Raw genomic sequence first — 21,648 nt, 5'->3', positions numbered from 1 at the left:
TGCTTACTTTTAGCGTTTTCAGCTGCACTTTAGCAGTTTGTGATGTTATACATATTATCCAAGCTGCTACATTATCTTCTTATAGCTTTTTAGTAACCCAAAACTTGCTTGTACTGTGCTTACACCTGTTCAAGACAATTTCAAGCGAGACTATTAATTGTTTATGATTAAGTACAATCTGATAAGCACTGTTGGAAATACTGCTACTTCTTAAGTTTTCTTTCTTTTATAAAAAAACTTCTAGAGTGACTTCTCTTAAGCAGTGAAATGTCCTGGTGTTTATATTGGCCGAAAGCCATGTATCATCACTTGAAATGGAAGTAAGAATTTGGTCACGATCTCAGACCTACATCTGGGATGAAGAGACCGTTTGGCCAGGTTCTATATCTGTATTATGAACTGACCGAGCCTTTTTTTTTGTTATTTGCTTGCTTTAGTCAGCCATCAGTTCTATTGGTTAGCGTTTTTCAACTGTATTTTTAGCCTTCTTCTTTTTGCTGCTACAAGTCTGACACGGCTTTTAGACACCAGAAAGCCGCGGAAGATTTAGAAAATGCCTGGAGCGAGATTTGCACTTTAATGCCAAGTTCACTGCTCAAGGTGAGTTGGTAATTAAAGTATTTCAAATAAGTAGGAAGATCCGTTCTTAGAAAGCTAAAAAAAATTATTAATACACCTAATGATTTTTTTTTAGGAGTTTATTCTGAAAATATATTTTGTATTTAAAAAAAGCCTTGTAATTTTTTTGTTATAAGCAGTTTTTCGTTATTTGTCATATCTGGATTAAATGAATACTCACATTTAGTTTGTTTTAAGTTTGGTTTTGGCGCATTATCATGAAGCTTCGTGCGTAGTTAGAAAGCTGCCCCATTAAGCGAATTACTTACGAGTGATTACTTAGTTTTAGTCAAAATTCTGTGTTGTAAATAAATTTGTTCAATGTAATAACCGCTAAGTAAAAGTATTCGGAATGTCACAATAATGTTTGAATGAAAGTTACATAATTTTTAGCAAAGATAAAGAACATTAGTTTTGGTTACCACAAATTTGTTTTCAATTTCAATAACATCTATACGTAACCGATTTTGCCAAGTGTAAAACACGGGATATTTTACATTTCCAGTGGGGTAGAGAATCTGCCCGTTAGTGTAGTGGAAACTTGGGAAGCCGCACGTACCTCCGTCAGGATATCCTGCTTGACATACGCGGCAGTACTGGGATTTGATTTCGTGCTTAGCCCTGTTCTCCCCACTTCTTGCAGCAACCAACCACAGCCAAGGATCTGGATATTTATATAAGACCGGATAAATCCCCTAATAGAGTCACGTTGTGAATTTTTATTACAACAAGAGGTACAATAAAAAGACATTGGACTGACTTCAGTTCATCCCACGCATTTTTTTTTTTTTTAAAGGAATATTTCCAAAACAAATAACATCTCTATAAATAATGTATTCCCTATCATTTCTCCATTTCTCAGTTGTTTAAATTTGCATTTGACTTTGCAGTTTATGTTCAACTAGTTAGAAAGATGTTTTAGTTTTAAAATTTAAGTTATAAATTATTACCTTTCAATACGTCATCGTAAAGACAGTCTGTTTGTTCTTGTAAAGGAAATAATAATTATAAAATACTATTGGTAAGGATTAGCTCAGTTTGGTAGCGCGTGGAACTAAGATAAGATAAGATTAAATAAGGGCGGCCACAAGGCCTATGCCACTGCGACCCCTTTGGATCTATTGTGGCTCCCCGACTTTTAGAGCTCACCCTCCAGACCCGTCCGTTTAATTAGACTCTTAATTCTGGAGAGTGACTCCTGGGTAAAGCTCTCAGGCCTTGGTTTTTCCTCCCCGAGAAGTAACATCCTTAGCCATACAAGCCCCTCACACTGACACAACACGTGCAGTGCAGTTTCCTCTTCTTCCTGGCAGAACCTACAAAGGCTGTCATCTGCCAGGCCCATGCGATGCATGTGTTTTCTGAGTCTGCAGTGGCCAGTTAATAGGCCTACAATCATCCTGATAGCCCCACGGCCTTGACGGATTAATTCTGCAGTCAGCCTCGGCGAATAGCCTTTTATAAACTCCTTCGCCTGTCTCTGTCCAGTGGTGGCGAGCCACCACTCCTGAGACCTACTCTGCACCCACAAATTAATGGCAAAACAGCAGTACTTTTTTGATAAACTCAAAGAGAACGTTTTTTGATTAACTGAAAATTATGCTACCACCCAAAAATCGAGTAAAATCTAAAGGAAATCGTAAATTGGGCAGCACCTTGAGATTACGCTACATGATAGAAAAGATAAGTCCAGGGTTTGTGTTAATAAATTTTAAGATAAATATTGAGGTATGCAGATGGTTTAGAAGACTTCATTATTCTTGGATAATCTCCGGCAAAGTAAGATACAACTTCGAACAATCAATTAAATGTAGCTTTACTGAGGGTAATTATATAATAGAGCATTAGTTGCCATCAGATTAATTTCTAATTAAGAATTACTTAATAAACAACTCTTCTTACTTGGCCACCGTTATCAACCACAGTAATTCTGTGAAAGTATGAAGCAGGAAGAATGATGAACAGAATGGATTTGCTTCCATCTCTTTTCGATCCAGTAAACTTGTGGTTCACGTTATCAAGTTTTGATATAACCCTTGCACTCTCCAAATGGAAGAAACAACTTAAGTGATCAAGTTATTAATGTCACCAAATTTAGGCTGTCTTCGTGAGAAAGAGCGATTTAAAACTTAAGCAAACTAAGAAATCAAATTTGGAAGGGAAATTAAAGAATTTAATTTTTAGATGGCCTAAAAAAATTATTTTTTTCCCACTTTCAATAGACCAATCTTTTTTGGTGAGACAATAGGCGTTGCGAATTACGTTTCCGCCCACAAACTAGGCACACATCATGTATTAATGGAAGAAACAAAAATTTAATAACAAAATTGGGATAGGAGTTATAATCATGTTTGCAACGATGATTTATGATAGCTAAATCAGATAACAGCGCTTCCACAGATAGTGCTGAATTAGTAGCAACATCATGGGTACAGAAATAATATTCACGCATGTTCTGAACAAAAATACATCATTATTAGCGACAGCCAGAGTGTGATTACATAAATTAACTTAAACACATATCTAGCCAATTGGTATAAATCATTTTATCGCAAAAGTTGTAGAACTATTAATCTTTTTAAAGAAGGGGTTCACGTTAATTTCGTATTTTAAAAAGGGTGCATTCACTGTAAATGCAAATGGAATTGTAGTTCAGGAGGCCACTAAATGTGAACAAAATGGAAGATTTGATTTTAATGAGTAAAAGGAAATTATCGCAATTTACAGGTGGTGTTACAATTTTCTAAAAATTTAGTGTACAATTTGTTTTAATCATTTATTTAATTACAAACGCATTGCGTTATAAGCAACAAGGGTAACAATAAGCAACATATCACACATATCAGAGTGGAGAAGTTACGAATTCTTCGCTCTATAGTAAACGCTCCTTTCTACGTCACCAATCAAACCATTCACACAGACTTGAACATTCCTTTCGTCACACAATTTGCTGAAACGCGATACAGAAAATTTCATCTTAACATTCATACACATCACAATCCACTTGTACATCTATCTATCTTCAAGAACATTTCCAGACAACATTTCTAGACGTCTTAAAAGACAGTGGCCTCGCGATCTCCTCTCTGACGAAGAGAGTCAGTAGAATGTTATTGGAGTGTTACCAACTTGGTAACACTGTCTGTTTGACAGTGAATTATTGGCTCCACATTTTTTGGTTTTCTGCGGTTTACTAATCACTCACTAACACTGAGGTAGAAGAAACCATTTTTTGTACACTCTGGTCATCCTTTTGGTTTCCTTCTCAACCCTCCCAAATTTGTTTCCATTTAAAGCTCAACATCAGAACTGTGACGTACTCAAACCACACTCAAACTCTTAAGATCCTTTTGTAAAACTTTTACTTCGCGAAACTACGCGAGACACCTTAATAACAGTTTTAGCCCACCTCGTGAGAATTTCATAAACGCATTTTATTCCTAGAAATATTCATTTAACAGTTATAGATCAGTACTTGTTTCCGGCGGTGCATACATCTGCTAAAAATTAGAACAATACAGAGAAGATCAACATGACCCCTGCGCAAGGATGATACGCAAAATCGTGGTGAAGCTTACCATATTTTTTGGGGGCGGGAGTTGGTCTAGTGGTCAAGAGCGTGGCTTTGTAAGTGGGAGATCCCCAGTTCGAATCCCGCGTATGACTACTTTTTATTTGTTAGAGAAAAAATGTTTACCGTGAAGTAAGTGTTTCCGCCCCTGTTCGCGATCAATAATTGGTATTTGGACGCTAAGCTCTGCCGGTAAAAATAGGCTATTACTTTCCTTTTAGTTATAGAGCTATATATAATTTTTTTTTTTTTTTATATATATATATATATAAATGTTATGTATTCTTTAAAAAAAAGAGCTATTTCCAAAAAATTAATTTTTTGGGGTAAACCTTTTTTATTTTTCAACATAGTCTCCTTTTAGGCTTATACACTTCGTCCAACGCTGCTCTAGTTTGTTGATCCCTTCCGAATAATAGGATTTGTCCAAGTCTAAAAATAGCCATTCGTTTCTGCAATCACCTCCTCGTTTGAATAAAATCTTTTTCCCGCCAGCCATTTCTTCATATTGGGGAACAAATAGTAGTCCGAGGGAGCCAAGTCTGGAGAATAGGGGGGATGTGAAACGAGTTGGAACCCTATTTCCACCACAACTGCTGAGGTGTGAGCTGGTGCGTTGTCGTGATGGAAAAGGACTTTTTTGTGGGCCAATCGTGGGCGTTTTTCTTGCAGCTCGGTTTTCAAACGGCCCAATAACGATGAATAATATGCACCTGTAATAGTTTTACCCTTTTCCAGATAGTCGATGAGGATTATTCCTTGCGAATCCCAAAAGACAGTCGCCATAATCTTTCCGGCCGAAGGAACTGTCTTCGCCTTTTTTGGCGCAGGTTCCCCCTTGGTAACCCATTGTTTAGATTGTTCTTTGGTCTCAGGAGTGTAGTGATGTATCCATGTTTCATCCACAGTGACGAAACGACGCTTAAAGTCCTGCGGATTCTTCTGGAACAGCTGCAAACCGTCCTTGCAACACTTCACACGATTTCGTTTTTGGTCTAGCGTGAGCAATCGCGGCACCCATCTTGCGGATAGCTTTGTCATGTCCAAATGTTGATGCAAAATATTATGTACCCATTCATTCGAGATGCCCACAGCACTAGCAATCTCACGCACCTTCACTCTTCTGTCATCCATCACCATATCAAGGATTTTATCAATGATTTCTGGAGTAGTAACCTCAACAGGGCGTCCAGAACGTTCAGCGTCACTTGTGCCCATATGGCCACTCCGAAAATTTTGAAACCACTTATAAACTGTTCAAATCGAAGGTGCAGAGTCACCATAATGTTTATCAAGCTTCTCTTTAGTCTCCTGAGGCGTTTTGCCTTTCATAAAGTAGTGTTTAATCAACACACGAAATTCTTTTTCGTCCATTTTTTGTAAATCACTCGACTTCCTCGATTCAAACGAATGCCAAACACAAAGAAATAGACCGATCTGGCTGAAACTTGGTGTGTGTTCTTCCAAGAGATGCTACTAACTAAACATAACCTCGATACGCGCCAGTAGTGCTATCTCTCTGACTTTGCACGGACTTTTCAAACGACCCTCGTAAAATTTAAGATGATTACAATTTAAGGAAATTTTGGATTTCTCTTATTAGTTTGAGAAATAATTAAATTTTTACGTTTATTTGTTATCAAGAGATAGAATTCACAATAAATAAAGTGTTGAAAACGCGTGCTAGAGACGGATAAAATCGATGATAATAAATAAATTATGAAACGGAGATAAAATAGAATAAATTAATTTAATTTATTAATATTAAAAATATATAATATTGACCATTTTAGTGAAATGAATTTATGCATTTATATTGTTTTCTTTTCCAACCTAATAGGTGCTATTGTGTAGATTTAGCGTGGAATGATTGGATTTTCAAACACTCTACATGTAAATAATCTCTTAACAGCATGGGTTTATGGACTTGTCCCTCCGTAATGGATCTCTATCGTTGATTTCACGTCACAATGTACATTACGTTATAAAACCACCACAATATAAACACACTAAAATGTTCCTACATTTATACGACTAAAAATAAATAGACTAGTGACCCACTAAACCTTTCACCTATATACTATAATTTGGTTTAGCATTGTTAGGTTTTGACAGAGGAACAACTTATTGAACAAGTGAAACAAATTTGGATTTTACTTAGCGATATTTTTGATTGTTTTTTTTTAACTTCAGATAATTGTCAGTGGAATCGTTTCTATTGATTTGCTTCAGTTGATTATGTCGGTCTATCATTATTTGAAAGGTTACTGCAAAACTAAATAAGTAAATAAATTTCCTGATTTGAGCGTATTAATAAAAAATAAATAAAATGAAGGTGTGATTTACATTTTAATAATGCAAATTATAAGTAACACGCCAACACCTTATTCATGTGCATCTGGTTTCATTGAATGTAACGAGCTTAACACACGTCTTTCTATGCGTGTCACCCAAATGCATGTAAAAAATTGCAATTTATTAACCCCCAAATGGGTATTAATTAAATATCTGTTACATTCATAAATGCCTCCTATAAATAGAAGTATTTTCTTAGGAATTAGCACCAGAAATAATACGTAAGTGAGACCCAACCTTTCGTGAAATGAGAAAAACTTCTGTTGAAGTCACTCACACGACTTTTTCACGTTTCTAACTCAAATTTTTCACAAGCCTCCTAAATTAGAGTCATCTTTATATCTTGCAAATACTGAACTGTTTTTGTAACCGTAACTTTACACTGGAACGTAACCTTAAGAGTGGTTAAATATTCATTTTCAATTAAAACTTTTTCTTTTTTAAATGTATTTATTTATTTTTTCTCAGTTTTCCAGCTTGCGTGTCTACAAAATGACGGCAACCCAAACCGAGAAGCCAATAATATATAAATAGTTTCATATACACGCTAGTTTTTCAACTGGCGTGAAAATTAAACTTAGTAAACACGTAGGACATTGAATGACAGCCGGCGGACTGTCACACTTCGTGGGCCGGCTCTTCCTTCCGAAAAGTTTTAACTATAAAATCTTTTCTGGTTAACTTTTTTTAACTTTTTTTTTGCATGTAGCCAGCTTATTTAAAGCGAATATATTCATGCAACATTTATAAGGTGCATTTATTAAAGTTTTTAAGTATTTACTGAAGTTTTTATGCAAAATCGTTTCTTAAAATCATTGGAAATTCTTTATTGTATCAACTACTTAATTAAAGGAGGTGTTGTGGTGCAATGATATCGCTCGGGTATCCTTCATTCTACGGAAGTCCATCCGGCCATGTTGATCATTTATCCTCTTCGCTCAATTCCCGCTTTTCTGCGAGTAAGCATTTTAGGTTCTCTATATAGTAAAATATCTTCTTAACAAAAACTTACAGTTTTAAAAGTTAAGTATAAGGGTTGATTAAACGCCAAAAGGTACACAAATCAGCAAGTACCCAACATTTTCATTCATACTTCAAGAATCATAGTTTTTAGAATGCATTAGATGTTACAGACCCTTGTGCTGGCCTTTTTATCACCCATAAATATTTTTCTGTTAGAATAATAAAAGTTGTATCTCACCATCATAGTTAGTATTAACTAGGCATTTCATTTTAACTGTATTCCAAATTATTCTTGTGATTTATCTTTATTCTGAATAATTATCACATTCACTCGCATATTAAAAAGAAAAAGGGAAAGTTAGAGTTGGTCTATTACTGTTGTACGATTTGAATTATGGAGTTAAAACGAAATTTCAGTCTTGAATTCGTCTTACGTGAGCACAAATTACATAGTTAGTAACAAATATAATAAATAGTACCTGTAATTATAATTAATTCATTTTCAAACTTTAATTTAATGTAGCCCTTTAATTGAGTACTTGTTGTAAAGAAGTTTTATAACAAACTAAAAAAATACATATCTAGATTAACCTAGATAAACAATGTAATTGAAGAAAACTACATTAATATTTAATATTAACAAACTAGATTAATTATTAATTACATATTATTATTAATACTTAACTACTGAATTAAGTAAAGTACTAATAAGTTAATTGAACAATGAACTTAAACCGACTATTATTACTTCCTTCTGCTGCGCTAAACTTGCACTTAAATCAGATGTCAAAAACAAAAACAAAATATATAGTAAAATATAATCTGTTAGTACTCATTTCTTCGCTTCGATTGATCTCTTGAATTCAAGAGGGACGGCATGCTTTCTCCACATATCGTTCAGTATTGTTTTAGAACTATCAAAACTATAAAGCTCCCAACTGCAGAAAACTAGTTCAAAACATGTCAGATTAAATTAATTCCTGATAAATAGATTTAATTTTTTCTTTAAAAGGAACTACATTGCCATTAGTATTGCTGGTAGTATTTCGTTAAAAATATGGCTTATGTCCACAGTACTGGGATAGTATAGTTGATTTTTTCCGTTTTGCACACCTTTTTTTAGTATATTTCTGACTAAAGAGGTTGATTGATCAGTTTGGTAAAGAATGTGATCTCTACACGTTTTTGACATGCACTAGTTTAAATCAGAAAGTGTAGAGTTAAGCAGAAACGTAGTGGAAACTGGTCAGAAACGTTAAAATCTTGAGTGCTATGACGAATAAAACTAACGATTTTTTTTATCTGCAGAGAATAAAAGTCTTTCGTTTTCCTACGTTTGTTTGGTGCACTATTTAGGGTTGTTATCAATAAACGTTTAAGTTGAACTCACCAAAGCGTCATAAATTAACTAGTAAAAACGATTTAAAGTACTATCTTAGGTATAGATATAGCTAACAGTACTAAGCTAGTGTTGACATTTCTAGTATGGAACTTCAAAGCTTATCCAAGCCTTTGTACCCTACAGTGCCGAAATTGGAAAAATACAAATATAAATAAAAAATTCCGGTATCAAACATTGAGTTTATGTCAATCTGCTGACCGTGACCTTTGTTCCTCTATATCCCAGATGATCCACCTCACTGTAACATATGTGCTTGCTTTGTAGCTCTAGAACAAATCAAAACTTTTGGAATCTCATCATTGAACGAGATCTTGACTTAGGCTTCATTAATTAAACTTATTGCATTTCTATTTGTAGTTGCAAATGACACAAAAAATTCTTTAGTAAATATATAAAATAAAATATTTATTTAGTATTAAATGAGCAACTGAAATTTTATCCGAAATTAATGAATTTGATAAGTAACAAAATTACTGGTGGTTCCTTTGTTAAATTTTTTTATAGTTATCCGCATTAAACCATTTATCCAATAAATTAATATTTATATTTCCTTCGCTCTACAATGTATCTGTTTACAATGTATCTGTTCGTATGTATTTCCATTTAATTGTTCGGTTTCTAATTAGATATTACTCGCATGTTTGAAGTATCTACGTCGCTCGTGTAAACTTAGTTATATTATTACTATAACTAATCGTTTAGTCTTACTTTATTAGAAGTTTATTTATTTGAAAAATAAAAAACACTTATGCGAGTTGTTCTCTGCAAGAATCGATTAAATCCACTTTTTGAAATATCTTAAATTTAAGTGTCAAAGGAGTTCATTAAAAGCTTTTCATATTTTTAATAAATTTCCCAAATAATAAAGACCATTAAACGGTAAAAATGTTTTGGCTATTGAATAATAAATAATTAATTTCAGAAGTCATTTTGATTAACTCTGTGCTCTAATGTAATTCGTTGCAGTAATTCAACTTAAATACAGTAGCAGGCGTTGAATGATAAAGGTAAATTTATTTGAATTTGTATTATAAACAGAATTACAAAAAACAATGCGGATTCCCACTTTATGTTTTATGGAGTTAATCAAATTGTGCAGTGTACGGCTCATTTATACAAATTATATTTTTAATTAACTGAAATTTATTTTTATTTGTTAAATTGATTTATCTTCCATTTAATTAATAAACGAAATTGTCAATTCATTGTCAATGGCTGCCAATTAGAGAAGCTGTGTTTGATGAAAATAATGACTCTAGTTTAGAATAAATACAGGTGGTAAATGGTGAATTTACTTAAATAATAAAAACTCCGAAAATTGGGCATAAATATGACGGTCTTTAGTCTGATTTGATGAGAAAACTTTCGGAGGAACCCCCCTTTCTGTGTCTGAGAGAAAATTAAAAACTAATAGAAATACTTTGATGATTGCAATTTTGTTTCGCAAAGGCCAACTTCAGAAGGTAATTTTTACCAAATAGTGAGATAGAACAAAATGAAAGTCTGGCACTAAACTTGTCATATGATACAAAATTTTTGTTCATCGAAGTAATTTACAAGCTGTGTCACTATTTGCTTGTGCTTTAGTAAACAGAGACGATGTTAGGCAGCACTTATCCACTTACGACGTCAGCGTTAGCGGTTTGCCTTTACATTACAATAACGTTTTACCCCTAGCTATTTGATCCTAGGTTAGAGCAGCACCAATATAAATTTAGCTACAGGTAACTAAAAGGTTGTATATTTTATACAACTACCACCAGATTAAGTGTTGTACCTTGTAACAGAATATGCTGCAAATTAAAATTTTGTAAATTATATACAGAATCTTCAGAGTAAATCAACTCTACTATAATTGCGTAACATCCTACAATTTATGCAGCGATAGGATATTATTTTACTTTCAATTCACTGAAATTGGCCATCCCTAGTTTTGAAATCCAGCAGCTAGTCCTTAGATTTTCTCTTCCTAAGACAGGTTTTGTCCGGTGAAGGTCTGTGTTACCTGAATTGAGAGAAGGCAATGCTGGACGCAAAAATAAAGCTCCTGGTGCAGTGACCTTAGATGATTACGCGTCCTACATTAAAATGGAAAAAAGAAAAATAAATTAATTGTAACATTTATTGTTTTCGTATGAAAATATTTAATTTTTAAATCGTGGGCCCGTAACAGTTATTTATGCTCTCCAGGGCGTAATGAAATGCAGCGAACATTCTTTCTTTTACAGAGAAAATGTGGTCCTGAACAGTTAAACGACTTTTTCTTTCTGCATTTCTCAGAATTGGACTTCTAAATTTTTCTTTTACAAATCAAAACATATTTAACATTTATTAATATGCTGTTTGTTTTACTGTAATAAAAGTGTTAATTTAAGCTACACTCATCTTTCATCAAAATTGCACGAATTTTTACCGAAAAGTTGTTGAAATAAACGTTATACGTATATTAAAGTGCATACAGTGCAGTTAAAGAAACTCTTATAGATTCAAAAAAGTGGAACAAGTAAATTGTTACTTCTGGTGGAATTTCAAAATTTTAACAGGAATATAATCACTAACGGTAAAGACATAAATTAACTAATTAAATACACAATGTTTTATATACATATATATATATATATATATACAGGGTGTTCAGCATAAGACTACGGTAACTTCGGGAGGCGATTCTGGGCATCATTTGCAACAAAAAATTCCATACAAACTATGGCTCGATTCGGCTCCGTTTTATAGATATTTTTAATTTTATGTTTTTTCAAGGTGTTACTACTTTTTAGCAAAACGTTGCCCATATTTCTCAAACTATTATTAAAGCTCATTAGAAAGAAGGTTAAATTTCCTTTTAAATAAGCTAATTTGTATTTCAAAATAATAATATTAAGTATTTTACTTTGTGGCCCAAACATAGGAAATAGCAAGTTTCTATTTTTTTCCAAAAACTTTGACTTCATTTTTCTCAAAAACATTTTGTATGAAAAAATCGTGCACTATTCAGGAAAAACATCTACATACGATCACCTTTCGAACGGTATACAATAATTGGGGTTATGTTAAAAATTGATGCAGAAATCTGTGATTAATTGCAAAAAAGTAGGCCTCAAAACAGCGTCGGCATTAAGAAAGGAATTCACCGACCATAAGAATATAACTGATCAGAATCATCAAATCCAGTACGATTTTTTGCAAACGTGTAATTTAATAATTAATTAATTTAAGGACTATATTCAAAAATATAAAATTTACATTATAAATAATAAAATAAAATAAAAAGAAGAAAAATGAATATGATGTTAAATGAGTGTTAGGTACCAATTTCGAAAAAAAGGATTTTTGTTTAACGAGTTTAGATCTGTGTGTTATTCTGTAGTTAATTAAAGAAATATGCCAAATAATGTGAATAAATCATCATTTTGAACTACTCAATAAACTTTTGGAATTAACAGGTTGTGAAGAGCTAATGAATAAACCGAGAACTTACTTATCGCTCTAATCTCCAAGTTAAAAACTGACATGTTTTGTCCTAATAAGGCTTATAAAAACAAATAGATACAACAAGAAGAAAAGATTTTAAAGTCTACATTTTCATTAGATATTTAGTTGCCATTTTGCTATCATTATGCCAACGTATTCGAATATTGAATATCGCGATATGTTATACATCTACGGTTTCGTAGATTGGAATAATGGAGAAGCTAGGCGGGAATATTCCAGATGTTTTCCTGATAGGGTGTTCCGAACGCTTATTAAATTACACGTTTGCAAAAAATCGTTCTGGATTTGACGATTCTGATCAGTTATATTCTTATGGTAGGTGAATTCCTTTCATAATGCCGACGTTGTTTTGAGGCCTACTTTTTTGCAATTAATCACAGATTTCTGCATCAATTTTTAACCTAATCCCAATTATTGTATACCGTTCGAAAGGTGATCGTATGTAGATGTTTTTCCTGAATAGTGCACGGTTTTTTCATACAAAAAGTTTTTGAGAAAAATGAAGTCAAAGTTTTTGGAAAAAATTAGAAACTTGCTATTTCCTATGTTTGGGCCACAAACTAAAATACTTAATATTATTATTTGGGAATACAAATTAGCTTATTTAAAAGGAAATTTAACCTTCTTTCTAATGAGCTTATTAAAATAGCTGTAGCTTTAATAGTTTGAGAAATATAGGCAACTTTTTGCTAAAAAGTAGTAACACCTTGAAAAAACATAAAATTAAAAATATCTACAAAACGGAGCCGAATCGAGCCATAGTTTATATGGAATTTTTCGTTGCAAATGATGCCCAGAATCGCCTCCAGAAGTTACCGTAGTCTTATGCTGAACACCCTGTATATATGTATATATTTAACATACTTTACGTTAAAAAAAAGTCTTTAATCAATATTCAAAATATAGTGTTTCAGTTGGCAAAAAAATTTAAAATAATCTTTAAAAAAAAACTCTCTGGAGCATAAAGTGCAATGCCAAATTGAGCAGATTCTTTGTGATTTGGACTTTTGAATGGTTGTGGACGGAACAGTGTCCACAAACAGTTAAAATATTCAGGCAGCAATTAATAAAAAAGTTTAATGAAACGATCAGGCAAGATGATCGGGATAGGGTTTAAACTTCCTCCTATAATGGAACATTCAAAAATATTAAATTAAACATTAATAGGCCCGGTGACTATTTGCTTTTTAACGGTGTACCATTTGTAAAAACTTCACTAATTTGTCAATTAAGGATGGTTAATGAAAAAAGAATTAGTTTATATTATAAACTTAATAGATACTGTTGGGACGCAGACGATATTTGTACAATGTGTAATACACTAGAGGAAGAGAGTTTAGGACACTTTCTATTTAATTGTCCACTTTATGGAGCCCTAAGGAAGCCTGTATATTGACAAATATACGCAGAATGGCGATAACAGTGTTAAACTTACACACCTACTTACAATTAAAAATGCTCAACATGTAAACGACATTTTCAGTTATTGTTCAGCTGCCCTTAAGTTAAGAGCTTTTATTTTCAACGAATAATTTTAAGAGGAAAGGGGAATTTTTTAAAGGGGGAAAAAAAAAAATGAGATTTTGGTTTGTTCAATTCAATATATATGGTTTTGCTTTTGATACCCAGTAAAAAGTACAGATTGATTTATTTTTATTCTTTATTTTTATTTTGTATAGTTATTATGTCGTTTATACAGATTAATCAAGTGTAATTGTCTTGCAACTCCCACTGTATGCCGATTGGTTGTAACAGTTGTAAATAAATAAATACATAAAGTGCATGTAACCAATAAAACAGAACCACATTTTGCGATTACATACCGAAACTCAAGCGCAATATGATGCTGTTTCATCGCAGTTGCGAATATCCCGAAATATATCTACGAGTATTTCCCTTTTCTCTCAAGGTCTCTTAGCTCATTTTATTATCTAATAAGACTCCTACGTAATACTCATAATTTTATAGCTGGCTTATAGTCCAAGATATCAAGTGATATCGCCCGTTGGGTATCATTCATCAAGGTTTTGTTGTCCTTAACCCCTAAACCTTAGCAAAAGTATAGTCAGTATTAATAATGATAGGCTAATTAAAGATTGATTAAAACTCCTACATCTGTATTTTAGTTAAAGTCGAAATAGATAGTGTAAAAGAAAAGAAAACTTTTCTTAAAATAAGATTTATAGAATTTCTAAACATTTCTCGACATGTCAGCAGTATATTGTGAAAAGTTTAACTGAATCAAATTAATCTTATTTTCAAATAAGGTGTTTATTAATAAGGGTACTTACGAATTAAGATTGGATAAAATTGGTGGCCGATATTTTGAAGTATTTTTCGATGTCGGACAATTGGGTAAAGTGCTCAAATTTCGTCCCTGCGCCTAATTTCGTCCCCCTATTTAAAACAATCGCCAAGTATTGCACACAAATGGCAATTTTAAGAAAGCTACATTGAAGCAACAGTAATCGTTTGGAAACGTCAACTCGGGGTACGGTTCATGTCCAGCCGAGTTTTGAAGTGTTATACTTGTAATCATAATATATTTGGTAGCGTTTCAATACGTACTCCAATCTTTCAAGGTTCGTTAAAATATTGATTTTGCTTAGGGCATGTCCCCATATTGGCTTTACTTTGAAATTCTTCAGCGAGAGTCCAGTTCATTCATGTGTTGTTTGTATAGTGGTAGCCATCTTTAAATATTTGTTTCTAACGCCATTCCCTTAAGTAGTCTAAATTTCGTCCAGGGGCAATGGTAGAAGCAGCGAAGGCGATGAGAAAAAATGAAATGGGATACAAAACGGCAGCAAAGACATTCCAAGTTCCCAAGAGCTACGCTGAAGGATTATGTCAAATCCTCATTAGAACCAGAGGATATAGTTATTAAAAATATTGACCGACTAACAGTTCTGCCCAAAAACATCGAGAAAATGCTTGCAGAATACTGCCTGACACAGGACAAAATCTACGGGTTAACTGTTGGAGACTTGCCTCGGCGTTTTAGTTAGCTAAGTAGAACAATTTGCCTCACCTTTTTTCTGGAACAAATCAAAAAGCGGGTCGAAAATGAGTACGGCTATTTCTCAAACAAAAGAAATGCCAGTTTGTTCAGAGTTTTGACTTTTCATCTAATTTGAGATTTGTGTATCAATATATAGTATTATAAGAAAACACAATATTCTTTATTATCCAACATTTCATTTTATTTTTTTACTTGAGGTCAGGAAATTAAGATCACTTTTTTGAAAAAACTAAAAGTGTACTTTTTTAATTATATTTTTTGCGTTTCTTGTATGAATTTATTAAACAATATTATTGCAAAAATCAATAACTGAATCTTCAAGGTAACAATAGACATTTTGTCACAGCTATTATTATTTTTTATTTTACAATAAAATTCAATATACTTAAGGGGGACGAAATTTGGGCACTTTATTCCCCTACTATTTGATTTTTTCAGATTAAAAAAAAAAAAAACAATTATTTGAAAAGCAAAATTTTTAAATCACATAACGTCGCATGTCTTGAATGAATTTACTCACAAATATTTACATTCATTAGTTTTTGTCTAGACTATGTATATGTTCTATATAGTTCATGTCTGGACGCCGTAATTCAACTTATAATGGGATTCCCTTTATCCCTTAATACCATTTAATAATATAACTTGGCAAAATGGGGAAAGAAGATACCGTAACTAAGTTACAGAAACAAAAAATGTTAAAAATAATTTCTGTTACTCGCACAGCAATAAGAGAAAATGTTAAAAATAATTTCTGTTACTCGCACAGCAATAAGAGAAAATGTTAAAAATAATTTCTGTTACTCGCACAGCAATAAGAGAAAATGTTAAAAATAATTTCTGTTACTCGCACAGCAATAAGAGAAAATGTTAAAATAATTTCTGTTACTCGCACAGCAATAAGAGAAAATGTTAAAAATAATTTCTGTTACTCGCACAGCAATAAGAGAAAATGTTAAAAATAATTTCTGTTACTCGCACAGCAATAAGAGAAAATGTTAAAAAGAAAAACAGTTTTCTATTGATAAAATGCCAAAGCTTTATTAAATTGATTTAGAGATACTATTTATTGCGTTTAATCTAGCTTTAAAACGGTATTTGTATGTTGGTTTTAGTTTTTCTTTGATCTATTGGAAAATTCATATAAAGTGAATCATGAAATATATTTGTTCTTGATATAAAAGCTACTCAAGCTTCCAATCAAATGATACTCCCACAGTCAGTGAAAAAAATTCTTTCTGATAATTGTTTTTAATTCATATTTCTATGGCAGTCTGATAATATTTTTCACTCTTTTATTTTTTTATTGTTTTCAAAATTGTGGTTCTTTCATAAAATTACAATGCCTAGTTACCTTTCGAGTTTCAAAATTTGGAAAAGCAAATGAATTCCCAGATTTTTTTTTCCAGTAACTTCCACTTTATCCATTGTTGGTGTCATGGCAACGGAAAGCTGATAATTCGAAGTAAAAAATTCATAAATTGAAAATGATTAAAACTCAAACTGAAAATTGGTCTGCAGTGGGTGTCTAATTGAATAAACAGGTTCTCCAAGAGGATGAATCACTCTAAGAAAACGCAAGTTAGTTCTTGAAAACCATCCAACTTATAGCAGTCTATATTTCGCATCCGTTATCCAACCTATTTTGCTCCCAGCTGTTTGTAGAGGTCATCTTCTTATATATTTTACTTTAGTAAGTTGCACATATTTATTATAGCCACTAAATTATACACATCAAAGTGTTCTTATAAAGTGTACGAGTATATTCCTAAAGCTTAGTTTCCAGTTGGATTTCAGTATTTAAAAAATGTTCGTTAGTGCCAAACTAAATACAATAATTAAAAAAAAAAAAAATTATTGAAATAAGCAAACAACCGCAATATTCTTGTAATCTTCAATTATCCAGAATTTGGTAGCAGGTTTGTTGTGGTCATATGAGTTTAGACTTACCCTGTAGAACAGGAGTGGCCAACCAGTCGATCGCTCGCAATGTCTGGTGGTGGAATTCCGTGTACCATGGACATTGAAGCGACTGTAGAAGACAAAACTTTCTAGCAATAGTTTAATGCATTCTGGGAATTCTTTCACGATAAATTTTCCTGGCCCCCCTAAAAAAAAACGCAAAAGTGAAATATTGAAATCAAATTATCAGCCATACTGCACATTTTTATAACAACTTTTTCATATTTTCGAACAAATAGTCCAACAACTTATACATTGCAGTTGATAAAAAAAAAATTAAATTGCGTTTTAAGTTAGTAAATATCTATCTTGAAAAAGTGTCAGAAAATCTAATTTTTTAGGTACTGCATGTACGGAATGCTGCTATCAAAAGTTGGGTCTGGAAATTTCTTTTCTTTATGAGCCTATATCTTGAAAACTTAATAAGTGATTTAAAAAATAATATATTTTACTTATCTACCCATACCTCGCTGGAATGCACCTTATACTGAAACACAGTGTATAAACATAGTATGCATTTCACACCCTTTCTTCCCCCTTAGACTACGTCTATGACAACAAGTCGATTCACACTTTTAAGATAAAAAGTAGATCTTATATTTACAGTTGGCCACCCCTGCTATAGAAATTCCCCTATAATCTGCCAGATTTGAATTTGGATACGCCTTAAACCAGAGTATAGATGCTCTTCTAAACAGCTGAACGAAAAGTTTATTTCTGTAATTTTTACGGATAGCGATCATAAAATTTCATGTAGAGTTGTAAAATAATATTTCTTTGTACATTGATTTGTTATCTATTTACAATCATTCAATGGAAATGTAATCAGGAAATTTATTTCACTGCTAATGTTAGTTGGAGAATTTATGAATTCCTAAAATTATAATTTTAGAAGCCATAAACATCAAAGGGACTAGTTAAATTAATTTACGACTTAAGACAAAACTTCATCTATAGCGTTTGCTCGTAGTAACTGTGGTTAGTGAGAAACAAAAGGCTATGTCCTTAGAAACTCTGCGCAGAGGATAAGCCTGCTACCCTCCCGGGCTGTAACTCATTTTAACCGGAAGCTCTTTAAGAGGCATTAGTTCCGGCCTTGTCGTCTTTCATCGCCTCTTTCTGTATTTACATGAAACCTGTATACTCAGGATTCTCTATACTCTCTCTTCGGATTCGTGCACATTGCTTTAGCTCTAAGTATATCGAATATTATAATTAATATTAGGTATACAAATAGAAATGGTAGTAATACCTCTTCTGCTGTGGTTGAGTATTGCAACATTATGATTCCCCAGTTCTATCTGTTCAAATTATTAATTTCATTTATTTAAAATAAACTCACAAAATGTAGTTTGCACACTCACGGGCATTATAACTCGCATTTTTATGTTTTATTTTTATTTTATTGAAACTAAAGCGAATATTTTAGTCATCTGGAGTCATTATCAACCTATACAGTTCTATCTCACATGAATTTTACCCACTTGCTGAATTCTCATTAATTGTAGAATATGGTTCTTTGTTTTTTGGTGATTACTTCATTAAATCCAAAAGGAAGATTAAATCCAATATCGCTAATGGCAGTCATAATGTTTTATTTATTTTTTGTCAAGCTTTTGCCTTAAATACTTTGTTCACCTAAGAAAATATTTGTGGGGTTCAAACGAAACGCTCCAATCTTCAACGAATTCAATCGCTTCAGTCTAAAATTCTCCGCACTATCGTTAACGGATCCATTTTACGTTTCAAATCTAACCATCCACACAGACCTGGAAATTCCATTTGTTGATCAGATTGCTAAAACTCGCTATAAAAGTTTTCATCAGAACTTGCACTCTCATTCCAATCCTCTCGTCCGCCATTTATCATCTCATCACCATCCAGATCAACCTCCCAGGCGATTAAAACGCCAGTGGCCTCGCGATTTTCTCTCTTCTGAAGAGAGTAGCTAATCCTGGAGACGACTTAGGGAGTGTTATCACTGGATAACTTCTACCTTCAATTAGTTAGTTTGATGTCAGTTATTGTCATTGTTACTTATAGCGTTTCTAGCGCTGCTGTAACTTTACAAATTAAAAAAAAAAAAAAAAAAAATTCTGAAAGTCAAAATCGGATCACAGAAAGCTGTTCTTCAAAAGCACTTTTGTCATGCGGAACGGCATCGTTACTAAGTTCTTAAACGTTGTGTTTACGTAAATATTAAACAAGCAGCTAACTGACTTTCTTCACACTTGTTGCCAAGTTACATTTACAAAAGTCAATTATCTGCATTACAAAGCATCGCCTTCACTAAATGTGTTGGTCCGTTTATTAATAGAATGTAACTTTTATTACTGTGTAATTGTTAATAAGCATAAGCCCTGAAGATGAACCTAGTCTCCACATCCCAGAACTAACTTTAGACGAAGTTTTTCCATCAAAATTATTTCAAATAAAACCTAGAGAACCATCTGCAGTGCGTAGAATGAGCATAAGAAGTTAAACCCCAACTTCGGAATTACTGCTGCTTTAAAGTCTAAATTTAGAATAATGTCCAGTCCTTTCATTTATTTAAGAAATAATTAAATTTAGTGCTAAAATTTCAAATTTTGAAGCAATTTTACAACCGGAAATACCGCTAGTTCTGAACGGTTTTTTTCATTTTTATTGCGATTTCCTTCTCGTAATATATCGTAGACTTTATCTCTAATTTTCGTAAACACTTTACATTTATATGTTCGGATCTGTAACTTGGTAATAATTTTTATCGGAGAAATATTTTAGAGCAGTTCTATGGGAAGGATGGACACTGAATATTGTTTTGTAAACTGATTAGTTTTAGTAGTGTTTAATATGTTTCAAAAATTTTTTGGTTTATAAGAATTGAAAGGCTCAGTACCATGAGGTGTTATCAAGTATCAAGGTCGTGTGAGTGCTCCTTAAACCGATATTTTTTTTTGTTTATTTGGAGTAAGTTCATAATTTCTTTGTAACAACATACATATGTTACCGATCTACACATGTTCCTTAAGTTACACATCTGGTACTTAGTTTGTTTAGAGCATTAAACTTTCTAAGTAATACTATTTACCTCCTTTTTTTTACTTTTAATCTGAAGAGAAACACTCTCAAGGCTTCTATGGCGGCAATTCAATTTTACATCAAACCAAACGTAGAAGTGTAATCTACATTGGAAGCTGAATAGGGAATGTTCTTGAAGAAGATGATTGGAGCTAGGGTCTTCTAACTTTTTACAGCTTTAAATATCAAACTCAATCAAAGCTTTAAAGATCAATCAAACTTAAATTCAACACTTTTCGGTCTAGAACATCTCTCCCTCCAACCAAAAAAATAAAAAAGACCAGAAAAATGGTCATGCCTAGAGAAAAGAGATGAAACTGTTTTTCAAAATATTCCATAAGTTCAAAAATTGAATAAGTGAAATTAAAATTTGAGTTATTACATTTTCATTTAAACTAGGTTCTCTTGAGAAATGAATGTCTTGGTCTATTAATGGTGGCTAATATAACTGAACAGTTTACTGAAGTGGAGGAAATATATCGAAATTCAAGTATAGAAATTTGAGAACTTAAAACATCAATTTTTGCTAATTGACTTATCGATTTAGAAATAAGTGTAAGCTAAATTCGTAGCGCAAATATGGTAAGAACCAAAGATAATCTTCAGTTTGTTGCTTACCACTTGCAAAGCTCACGAAGAAAAAGAAATTAGAGTTAAATAATGAAGCAAGTTTTGCATGAAGCCTTCTTTTGCATGAAACATTTATATTGCCGTATTATTGTAATGAAATTGTTATTACATTAAACGTGTTTTTAAATTTCGTATTTTCGCATCATATTTACTTATATTTAGTTTTTATGAAATAACGGTACAGTATCTAAATATATGGGCCGTCCAAACGTAGTATTGATTTGAATATTTTGGTTAATCGCCTTAATATTAATATTTCTCTTGGTTAACAAATGTTAACCAGATATTAAGAGAAAAATTAGGAATAATAATGAAAAGGTCAAATATTAAGAAGGGTCGAAATACCTCGCCATTGTGAAGGAAGATTATTAACAGTTTGGTGGTCGAAAGGTTAAGGTAGAGATACTAAAGAAAAAAATATGAATACGATGAATCATCTCTTCATTGATTCCGGAACAGCGATGATTGCGTCGACAAAGCAGAAATGCTATAAATATCATCGTCCATGTAGAGATCCCTAAAAATATTTTGAGACATGTGAAAATTATCCTGAACGAAAGTAAAGGTAACATT

General features: G+C 32.5%; 1 protein-coding gene and 1 non-coding gene across 6 annotated transcripts in view; both read left to right on the top strand.

Annotated features, from left to right (window-relative positions):
- Nucleotides 1-21,648, top strand: part of LOC141456070 (irregular chiasm C-roughest protein-like) — a 921,342-nt gene that overhangs the window by 389,244 nt on the left and 510,450 nt on the right. The window lies entirely within an intron of this gene.
- LOC141456609 (U6 spliceosomal RNA) lies at nt 4,096-4,205 on the top strand. Its single transcript, XR_012459891.1, has one exon. It is a non-coding gene; the product is annotated as a U6 spliceosomal RNA (small nuclear RNA).

The sequence above is a fragment of the Rhodnius prolixus genome, unplaced genomic scaffold (assembly GCF_049639745.1).
Source record: "Rhodnius prolixus isolate KJV_2025 unplaced genomic scaffold, Rpr scaffold_4, whole genome shotgun sequence".
Lineage (NCBI taxonomy): Eukaryota > Metazoa > Arthropoda > Insecta > Hemiptera > Reduviidae > Rhodnius > Rhodnius prolixus.
This window is presented reverse-complemented; position numbering and strand designations above follow the sequence as displayed.